The following is a 10726-nucleotide window of genomic DNA, read 5'->3' on the forward strand; positions in this document are numbered from 1 at the left end:
TCTGTAGGGGTTGTGGCATCTCTAAAGAGTGCTGTTTCACTTGCATGTTGTAATGTGTGTTATATTCTGAATGGCATATTGAGTAGCTGAACCCTTTGCTTATCAGAGATATGAAATGGAATCTGGGATGGAATGAAGATGCGGACCATGAACAGGTAGATTTTGCAAGGAGTCTGAAGCACAACTTCCTATCAATACTGAATTCAAGTAAACTGCCTCTGGGACCTCTGTTGTGCTTGTCAGGAATGCCCTGGGTTTTAAAAGGATAAAGTGGTTTTAACAGCGTCTGAATTTTGCTTCACCTGTAGTTGTGGTGCTCTGGCATGCCATGCCATATCACTGTCCAATCCAGCTCCACCAAAACCAGCCACTGGTTAAAGTTGCCAGATATTTTCCAACCATATATTATAATGATTTAATCACATTGTCCATTGACATACACTGTAAATCCTGCTGATCAGTTTATATGCTAATGCTAAATATATTTTCTATTAATAAAAAGTATGCATAAGAATAAACATACTTCTGTCAGGTTGCTCTTTATCCACTACCCTCCTTATTTCATGTTTTTAAGGTTATTAATAGTTTTTCACCCCGCTTAAATGAAACTAACCACCCTGCTTCATTTGCACCAGTCACGTCTCGACCTTTTCCTAGCTAGCTGAGAGAGAAGGGTAGTTTTGAAAGAAGATTCTGGTCTCTCACAAGAACAGAATCCTAGGAAGCAGCTGTTTCTCAAAGTGTTTGATCCAGCTCCCAATTAGACAATGCAAGCATTTCAATCAGCTTCAGAGGATGTTGACCCATATGTTGTCAAACCTGTCTTGCCCCCTGGCTGAAGTCTTTGTTTAATCTTGCTCTTGTTTGACTAAAGGTGCGATTGTAACTTTTTTTTTTCCCCCTGCAGGATGCTTGTACCACAAAAAAAAAACCCCAACAAACAGTATTTAAGCTAGTACAAGCCAAAGTTGAACCAAATATTATGGTTTCCTGTGATTTCGACTAAATCTGTTACAAACAGTGCAACTTGTAGACACAGCCTGTGGCAAAGTTCCCATTAACTTAAAGTGGTACAGTAACAGGCTCTAAGTATGTTTTCTGCTGAGAAGTGGCTATTCACTTCATTTTATAGCCATGTCAAATTCACAGAAGAGTTCATCTTCTTTGAGAGATGTCCCTATGGGTGCTCCACATTTGGTCGGTGCGCTGCCGCCAAGCCACTGATTGGCGTTTTTAGGGCAGTGTCCTCGGGGTCACGCATATGCACGTCTGCAGCTGCCTGCTCCTAGGTGGCAGGATTCACACATGCATGAACCACCCCCTTCCCCAGTTCCTTTTCTATCGCCTCTGGCTGGAGATGAATCTCAGCAGAGCTCCCTATCTTGTTTTGCATTTTAGATGCATTTGTTAGAGCCAAGGTTTTTTTTTTTCTCCTCCATGTCAGTTAGTTGTTGGTATTTTAGTCTAGTTAAAAATAACAATGTAAAGTAGATTAAAGGTTTTCTCCCAGCTTATTCCCATCCTGTAGTTACTCAGTGCCATGCCCAGCTCATCGGGTTTTAAGCACTGCTCTACCTGCAAAGATCCTACCCCAATTTCTGACAGGCATGCACAATGCGTCCGCTGCCTCGGAGAGGCACATGGTTCTCAAAAATGTCCACATTGTGCAAAATTGAAATCAAGGGCAGGACAGGACAGAGATCTGCACCTTGAGCTAATGCTATTTGAAAACTCACTGAGATCTGCATCAGACCTGGGTCAACAGCCTGGTGACCAGAAACAACATGGAGGTAAAAAGCCCGCCAAAAAGCGAGCCTCATCTTTACCTCAGGAGATGGCAGCACCGAAGTGGCTGTCTCCCTCACGGCTGGTGCCAAGAGCTGTGGCTGCACTGCGTTTAAGCACCTATGATGCTCAGGACGTCTCTGGAGCTGCCAGCACAGCTAGCAAAGGGATGCAGAAAACCCTGCTCCGAGGTGTTGGCTGCCTTGCCAGCTGCGATAACATCTGGCACTGAAACCACCTTGCCGACACAGCCTGCCATAACTTCTGTGCTGACGCGTCCGCCTCAGAGGCACCTAGTGCATTGCCACTCCTATCAGCACTGAGTCATCATCCAACACCTCAAATAGCATCAGTGCCACCTACTACGGCACCGTCAGCACCAGCTCAGCAATACATGCAACATAGAGACTTATTAGTCTTCTCCATGCTAAGGTCACCATTACTCGGTACCAATCATTCTCCTGCTAAGTCAACATCACAAATGACATTTTCTCACGAAAGATTTTCATCCAAATCTGAAGATAACCTTCATGTGGGGTTTTCTCCAGAAAGACCGATCTGTGTGGGAAGTTATTTACTCTTCCAGATCATACTCTAAATATTGGAACATGCCTCCATGGTTTGGCAATCCCTGGGTATCTCCACCTATGCCATACCTTCACTGGTAATACTGGAACAACAGGCAACCTTGCCAGAAACGACATTCAGTGCAATATTTCCCTTGAGTACACTCTCCACCTACAAAGCAAGCACAGGAAGGGGATCCACTCAACCAAGTTGCAAATGTATCCCTTGAGCCAAATGAATCTGCCCCAGCAGAGAAAGCTGCTGTGCCTCCAATTCCAACTACCTCAGATGACTTTGCACATTTTCCAGACCCTTTAAAACATGTGGCTGTTGAATTAAACATTCCCCTCCAGGAGGTCGTTGAAAACCAACATGAATTAACGGACATATTGCACTCAACATCTAAAATAGCACTGCTGATTAATCCAGTAGTACATTCCACCCAAGGGCTCTGAGTTTCTTTTCCCTCACCAGGTACCTAACTCTTTGGTGGTGGAAGCTGCACACCAGAAAAGCAAGCAGCAACAGTTCCGTTCCACCCCATTGGACTGTGATGGCAAGAGACTTGATTTATTCAGACGTAAAGTTTACACGTCTCCACCTTACTTCCGTATTTCCAATTATGTTGCTCTATTAAGTAAGTATGACTACAGAAACTACACCTAACTTAATGATTTTATTGCAGACATTCCTGAGGCTAAAAGACAACAGTTCAAAGCCCTGATAAGAGGACACAATTGCCAGAACAGCCTTGCAGGCTGCATTAGATGCTGCACGATCTATAGCAACAGCAGTAGTGATGAGAAGGGCTTTGTGGTTTAACTCCGCTCCCTTTCCTAGAGAAATCTAAAATCTCCCATTTGATGGCCAGAAACTGTCTGCATCCAATACCAATGAAATTCTTCACTTGATGAAGGATTCCAGAGCAATGCTCCACACTCTAGGGATCCACAATCTGGCACCTAGAAGGAGACAATACAGGTATCAGCCCTACCTTAGGCCTCAATACCCTCTGTATACTCAACATTACAACACACAAGACCAACATCAACAGAACAGGGTAGAGGCAGAAACCAGCAATGACACCCTCCCTCTACCAATTTGCAACAGTTACAGCAATCCAATAAGCAAATTTGAACACCAGGTTGAAGGTTGTGAGAGCCTCTCACCTATTCCAACTCTACCTTCATAAGCTAAATTCTTTCATCACCCATCTGCTGCCATTCTTTAACAACTGGTAATGTATAACCTTTGACAGGTGGGTTCTCCAGATAATTGACACAGATTATCTTCTTCCTTTCGTGTCTCCACCCTCTTTCCATCTTCCATCCCAGTCCCTCTTCAGGGACCACTACCGAGAATCTGCTTCAAGAGGTACGACAGCTGTGTACATAGGAGCGATTGAATCAGTCCCTGCACAATTTAGGGGGAAAGCATTTTACTCACATTACTTCTTGATGGAAAAACGGTCGGGAGGTTGGAGCACCCCTATGGAAAAAATTTACAGCGTGGTGCATATACCACCAGGTTTCACCCTCAACATCCTCCTTCTGTCATCCTAGATTATCTTCTGCACCTTAAACAAGTGGCCTTGCAATAAGTTCCATTAAAGTTCACCTTGCTGCTATTACTACCTTCTATCTTAAGACAGACAACTTGTCGATATTTGCACATCCATTCACTAAGCTTTTTAAAGGGTTTTCAAGCAATTTATCCTGCTATCACTCCACCAACAAAACTGTGGGACCTGCATCTCTTACTGAACGCTTTAACCCAGCCACCCTCTGAACCAATGACCACTACCTCTCTTACACTTATCCATAAAGACCATCTTTTTTTATAGCCATTACCTTGGCAAGATGGGTGGGAGAGATAACATCCCTAATGTTGGATCCCCATATACCACCCTTTTTAAAGACAAAGTCACTTTACATACCCCCTCCAAATTCCCCCCCCAAGATACGCTCATTCTTCCACCTCAGACAATACACCCTCCTACTCCCTCCCCCCCCCAAACCAAATGCCAACTCCTTCGAGATGACAACGCACACCCTTGACCTGTGCAGAGCACTCTCTTTCTACCTGCAACCAACTAGACATTTTGAGCCTCTCCGAGACTGTTCATGTCAATAGCGAACCACAAGGGCCAGGCCCTCTCATGACAAAGACTATCCCACGGGATTTCGGACTGTATTAAGCTCTGTTACTCCCAATCAGAAGTGGTCCCTCCAGACCACATAAGGGCACATTCCACCAGAGCCATGTCTAACTCAATAGCATTCCGCCGCAAAGTACCCATAAGAGACTTTTGTGCTGCTTTACATGATCGTCAGACCATACGTTTGCAAAGCACTATGCACTTACGCAGGGACCTTTCTCCAATCAGAAATTTACTAAGGCGGTCCTTTCCATTGCATTTCTGCCAGATCTGAAGTCCCTTCCTCCTTAATCCAGAATAGCTTTGTAGTCACCTCATGTGGAACACCCACAGGGACATCTCTCTCGAAGAGGAGGAGGTTACTCACCTCAACAGTAATTGATGTTTTTCGAGGAGTGTCCATGTGGATGTTTCACTACCCCCTCCTTTCCTCCTCTCTCTTACGGAATTCTGGCCTCCTTACTGGCATCATTCCGGGGTAGAGAAGGAACTGAGGGCAGGGGCGAAGGGGGGTGGGGGAGGAGCCTCTTGTATGCACAGTGCCTGCCACCTAGGGACGTGCAGATGCGCAGCCCTAGGGACACTGTTCTAAAATCTCCAATGAATGGCTCAGCGGCACTGTGCCGACCTAATGTGGAGCACCCACAGGGACACTCGTCTTAAAGAATGTCAGTTATTGTTGAGGTGAGTAACCTCCTCTTCCCCCCCCCCTTCTGTTTAATGTCCAGTTAAATCTGGACTCCGACTTCCAATTTAGCCCTTGTGTTGTATGTTAAAAAGGCACTCTTCTCTGTCCCACCCACACTGGGAGAGAGCAGAGGCAGTGGTTGAAGTAGAGGGCTGAGGTTACTGGTTTTTTTTTTTTTTTTTTTTTAAGGAATCAAAAATCCGGTAACCTGAAAAGGGGGAAGTTTCCAAATTTGACACACAATTGTTTTGGATATTTGGGGGTATGTGACCTATTCTGGAATATTTTATTAGGGGGTTCCGAATTTTGCAAAGTCACATGTCCTAGTTTTAATGTGTCTATTCTTAGAAATTGGATTTGCCCATCATAAGGTGTGATTACTGAGGACTAATCACATCCGTGGTACGTGACGATGCACAGAAGGCACGTACGTTCTCTGCTCCAAACACACCCATCTGTCTAATTGAGCAATAGAAGACATGTCCACGGGCTGATTCATGTGAGTTGCCTTTAGTTTATTGAAGGTATTTCTATTGGTGTCCACTAGTGCCTTGAACTTGTCATGCATATTCACTCACAGAAAGTTCCCTTTTACCTGGGCATAGGAAAATTCATGTTTTTATGTATGAACACAAAGGGGTAACAGATAAAAGCTTTTTGAAGCAGTGGCTGGAACAAGAGAAGTGGGAAAAAAAACTCTAATGGCAAACAATATAAATCAGAGATCAACTCAAACTGCTGCTTCCCAGTTCATTGGCTCTTTCTTCCACAGCATAAATCCATGTACAGCCTTTTCATCCACAGTCTGCTCTCCCACTTGAGTTTGAAAAGTCCTTCATGCTTTCAAAAACAATTCACGGCTCCTTTAAAATGGGGAGGAAAGTGCTTGCAGAGAATTTTTCTGATGCAATGCTTGCTTGTTTTATTTGGTATCCTCTGCTAGGAGGCTAATTAATGTTTCCTAGGAGCGAGAGCAAGCAAGAGTGCAGAGGGATTCAATAATTAGGTTTCCCATCCTAGTGGATCGGTACTTCGCAACAGAGCCCTGCAACTGAACTCAGGACCCATTGCTGTTATAGCAGGAGCAGGTAAAAGTTTTTGTGGGCAGGATTGGGTGGGCCAATCAACAGACAGACAATTGGCTGGAAAAGGCTAAATCCCATCAGTTTGCCATAAACAGCATTTCAGCAATGTAAAGCAAGATTTTCTTTTTTTAAAAATAAAGGTTTTAATACTTACATCTTTATCAAGAAATAGATTTGATTCTTAAGAACGTAATGGCCATCCTTGGTCAGACAAAAGGTCCATTCTGCCCTGTATCCTGTCTGCTGACAGTGGCCAATACCAGATGCCCCCGAGGGAGGGAACACAACAGGTAATCCTCATGTGATCTCACCCCTGTCATCCACCTCCAGAGAAACAGAGGCTAGGGACACCATTCCTACCCATCCTAGCTAATAGCCATTGGTGGACCTAACCTCCATAAATCTAGCTCTTTTTTTGAACCCTGTTCAAGTTCTAGCCTTCACTGCATCCTCTGGCAAGAAGTTCCACAGGTTGACTATGTGCTAAGTGAAGAAAAACTTCCTTTTATTTGTTTTAAACCTGCTGCCTATTAATTTCATTGGGTGACCCCCCTCCCCAGTTCTTATATTGTGGGAAGAAGTAAATAACTTTTCATTATTCACTTTTTCCACACCAGTCATGATTGTATAGACCTCTATCATATCCCCCCTTATGTCTTACAGTGAGTTAAAAATATTTTACAGGATTTAAGTATGATTTGTTTCAGTGGTAAAAACTTAGAATTCTGTTTATCCATTTACATAAACTACACGCACATGGGCACATAGGTGCGTACACATACATTCACTGGCTTTTTTAGTGGCATGGACAAATCTCTCTTGTTGGAGCTATGGCTTTTTGCAGCTGGGAGTGAAATAAAAGGAAAGGCAAGAACCAATCATGGGAGTGGGAAGAACAGGATTTAAAAAATAGCCCTGCACAGAGGTCTAGTTTGCAAGCTCAACAGAGGCTGTGGAATTTTAGTGCGCTGCACCCCTGGCTGCTTTAGGGTGACCAGGACTGGGATAGCAGGTAGTAGGCAGCTATATAAGAAACCCCCCTGAAAGTCAGGACAGTTGATAGAAAATCAAGACATCTGGTCCCCTAAGCTGCTTTTTTTTAGCTGTCGGCTGCCCATTGTCATTAAAATCCATTTGACCTGTTACATCGAGCTGCATGCAAATTTCAAGGAATATCTTCAGTATATTTTAGCACTACCTGACCCACAAGGGAAAGTGAGACCAACCACTGTGGGGGAGAAACCATCTCTTTGTTATGCGTTTAGAATAATGGTAGGTAGCCAGTGTGCCCTGGACAGGTCCCTCTTTGCCAATTACAAATACTACAAAGAGGGAGCCATTTCCTGTGGCCCTACAGTTTGTTACAAGCCCGTTAGTGGAAAAGAGGGGAAGGCAAGTCATTAGATCTGGCATGCTCACATCATGATGGCAACTGGAACTCTGGCTGAATTCCTTATACCAAGTTTGGCCTCCTACATGCCTGTTGGGGCAGCTCGCCAGACTGCAAGCAATGCACCCTGCTGGTGAATCCTTCAGTGTGTTTTAAGGGTCTGAATGGGATACAGGCACTTCCTCAGTCATAGGTTCTCTATGCTCGCTGAAAGTGCAGCCCCTTCCTAAGAGCTTAAACCACAGAGTCAGTGCCCACATTCTGGAATCTGTGCTGACTTGGGGAGCTCCCTCAATGTCTAAAACACACCCATCCCACTAACAGCATGAGACTTCTTGCTCACTTCTTTGAGGGGTCATATGATAGGTGTAGCATATAACACACAGGCTACTAACAGACTACTGCTTTTCAGTAGCTGGAAAAATACAAAGAGCTATAACAATAAACTACATGGAAATGTGCTGGGCTTTTCCCATAACAAAATTCTGGCCCAAACTGGAAAGAATATGCTTGTAATAAAATGGAATAGTCCAGCATTGACTTGCATGAAAGAATGGACGAGGAAAGGCTGGACATTGGTGACATGCGTATCTCTGCCTCAGTTTCCTTACTACTGCAGAGTATATTTTGAGTGTGGTCAGGGTCACCTAGGTTCATCTAGTATTTATAAGTTACATGCCATCTGTGTTAAAACACAAAGCTTTTGTCTCTGGCCATTCCATTCCCTTTTACTTTCCTGCCCATCATCTTGGGTGTCTGGTCTCAGAGTCCTCCTGCCTCTGTGTTTGGGAATTTTGCATTATCACAATATCTGCCCCCTGTAGAGAGCTAGTAGAGGGAACTGGTTTCTCTAGGAAATGGTTATGCTTTGGTTTTCTTCTGATAAGAGCTACTCAAGTGTTTCAGGATTGGCTATTGTCTCTGATAATACAGAGGTGCACTTTCAATTTACAAACCATGGTGATTACACAGACTAGGGGCATTGCATGATCTTAGGTGTGGAAAAAGTGAATAAAGAAGAGTTATGTACGTCTTCCCATTACACAAGAATTAGAGGTCATCAAATGAAATTAATAGATAGCAAATTTAAAACAAAAGGAAGTACTACACACAGCCCACAGTTGACCTAGGGCACTCAACAGAGGATGTTGTGAAGGCCAAGACTAGCAGGGTTAAAAAAAGAACTACAGTAAACTTCCGATAATCTATGGGACCTAGGTGGTGCCGGATTATCAGATATGCCAGACTATCAGGAGGTACTATAAGATGGTTTTATATATATATACACACACACACACACACTGTATACATTATATACTGTAAATAAAGTGTTCTTAACGCTTTTTATTGTACATACTGTATACAGTATACTGTAACGTTTTAGTTTTTTAAGCCTTTTTTACCCTTTTTGCTCAATTCAGCTGCTGCCGCTGTTACCTTGTGACTCATTTTTTGCCGAAGCTCACTCACTAGGCTCTTGCCATTTTGATGCCGGACTATCAGGAGTGCCGGACTATTGGATGCCGGACTATTGGAATTTTACTGTAGATAAATTGATGGAGGATAGGTTCATCTATGGCTGTTAACCAGGATGGGCAGGGATGATGGGGACCTTCATTGGCTACTGTTAGAAGACAGGATACTGGGCTCTATGGACTTTTGGTCTGACCCAGTATGGCCGTTCTTATGATCTGATTCATGATTTTTGAGCATTTGGGGTTGGCAATACTGTCTCCAACTGCTTAAGATTCCTTGGTAGCATGTATTCATAATTGGGTCAACTCAGCTCTTTTGGGGGTAAACCAAGTGAGTGCCAAGCCTCCAGTCTGCATTAGTCCTTCCTGTAAGGACTTAAAGTAACTAGGATTGGGGCAAATGGAAGACCATCAACTTTGTAAATGACATCAAGAAATCAATTTAAAATACGCTATTGGCACAGAAGCTACTCGGAAGATAAAAGATCCCTCTGCTGTCTGCCAAAGGTGTATGCCATAGCATTGTGATTTCCCAGGTAGGAATCACAACATGTTTGGAGTTTTATCCCTTCTGATCATTTAGCATTACTGTCTATTTTTAACACAATGAAAGGTTCCTGTGGAACATTAGAATTATTGTCTCTCTTTTAATTTCAGTTAAGTCTGTGGCAAAGGCTGGAAGGAGAATTTCCCTGGTTATATTTGCTCTTTTAAGTCCTGGTTAATAAAGGGTTTGAGTGTGTTTACGGAGACACAAAGGCAGAGTGGATTATGGTGATATGCGCCTGTTTTGTTATCACTTTTACTTTCCATTTCTCATGATGTTCATGTTCGTTTTATGTCTGTGTGTTTTGAATCATCTAAACAAACAGTCCTTTTAAAAGCATCAGAGGGGTAGCCGTGTTAAAAAACCAACGGTTACAGACTAAGTCCTTTTAAAAGTAGCAGTCCTTTAAACCCTGATTTCCAATAAACATGCTCAACAACTGGGCCTAAACTGTTCTATGCTTGTAAGGGCAGCAGGTTACTCATGGGAAGGGAAAGTGAGCATCCCTGGAGAGCTGCACCATGACAGATTATGCAGGTCTGCTTTAACCCTTTGCACTTGGTTTAAGGAACTGTTGCAGCCCTAGTTCTGAAAGTGGCTGGAGTTAGATCTGAGGCAGTGTGCCCTCTAATCTGTGCATGTCCTTCCACTCAGGAGAAATGTAATGCTACCCAGCTCATTAGCAGAGTAGCCAGACCTTTTTGAACAGCTCTGAAAGCTTTTCATTAACTTGCTATTTGTATTATTTTCTCTAGAGTCTGGGCACTGAACATAAGAACGGCCAGACTCGGTCAGACCCAAGGTCCATCTAGCCCAGTACAGTAAAACTCCAATTGTCCAACATCTGGCGGTCCAGCACTTCTGATAGTCTGGCACTAACTGGAACCCGGAAGTGCTCCGCCAGCCGGACAATTGGAGCTGCTCTGCCCCTGGCTTCCCCAAATCAGCCACTGGTCAGTTTCAGCAGCGGCTAACTTGGGGAAGCTAGGGGCAAAGCAGCTGGGGTGCTGCTGGGTTGGTCCCATAGCGCT

This window comes from Pelodiscus sinensis, chromosome 28 (assembly GCF_052426305.1).
Source record: "Pelodiscus sinensis isolate ZL-2025 chromosome 28, ASM5242630v1, whole genome shotgun sequence".
NCBI classification, from domain to species: Eukaryota; Metazoa; Chordata; order Testudines; family Trionychidae; genus Pelodiscus; species Pelodiscus sinensis.